This window comes from Limulus polyphemus, unplaced genomic scaffold (assembly GCF_000517525.1).
Source record: "Limulus polyphemus unplaced genomic scaffold, Limulus_polyphemus-2.1.2 Scaffold4311, whole genome shotgun sequence".
Lineage (NCBI taxonomy): Eukaryota > Metazoa > Arthropoda > Merostomata > Xiphosura > Limulidae > Limulus > Limulus polyphemus.
Genome location: NW_013669921.1, coordinates 64,673 through 65,899, shown reverse-complemented (window position 1 = coordinate 65,899; position 1,227 = coordinate 64,673).

Genomic DNA, 1,227 nt, shown 5'->3' with positions numbered 1-1,227 from the left:
GTATAAACGTCTGGCGAATAAAACTTTAGCATACCATATTATATTATACTTTTTTTCGAATATATATATATATATATACATACATATATAGAAATTACAATTGAATATAAAATCCAGAATGAATTTTAAAACCTATTTATAGAGAAGTCTGTTTTCTTATATACCAAATGAACTTTAGAATATGAGATTAAACTGCTTATAGATAACATTAGGCCTAAGTTACGAACAAATAAAGTATTTCATGTGTGTTTAGAGCAATATTTATATTGTAACGAAGCAACAAAAACAAAAATAGGCTTACCATTAAGCTCAACATAGGTGACGCTGCTGATTGTTTGTGGGGAGAGGCGCCATCTATGTAAGAGAATTTTTCAAACTGACCTTTGGCCGCCATGTTTACCTTTTTCTTACGTAGTCCTTAAAAATCGCATGTATGTTTGTTATGTATTAAGTTTATATATTGATATTATATTTTACATTTAAAAAATGATTTCTATATATGTATATTTTTGTCTCTCGCAAAAATTGCTTTAGGAATTCTATTATGGAAATAATAATTGAGTGTTTTTATTTTATTTGTTTTTGAGAGCTAGAAATTACTTATACATGATAAGTATTTCTTGTAGGTTTTCTTTAAGACTGCAGTGCCACATAAACCGGTTTTGAGTGCAAGAATATGTGTGTGTGTAATTTATGTTTAAACACTCCCAAATATTTCGCATTGCTTACTCATACAAAATGATATGAAAAATATTTATTTTACTCTACGTTCACGGATACGAAACTAATCAAAATACTTATTTTACTCTATATTCACGAATACGAAACTAATCAAAATATTTAGTTTACTCTACATTCACGGATACGAAACTAATCAAAATATTTATTTTACACTACGTTCACGAATACGAAACTAATCAAAATACTTAGTTTACTCTACATTCACGGATACGAAACTAATCAAAATATTTATTTTACTTTACGTTCACGAATACGAAACTAATCAAAATACTTATTTTACTCTACATTCACGAATACGAAACTAATCAAAATACTTATTTTACTTTACATTCACGAATACGAAACTAATCAAAATATTTAGTTTACTCTACATTCACGGATACGAAACTAATCAAAATATTTATTTACTTACGTTCACGAATACGAAAATATCAAAATACTTATTTACTTACGTTCACGAATACGAAAATAATCAAAATACTTATT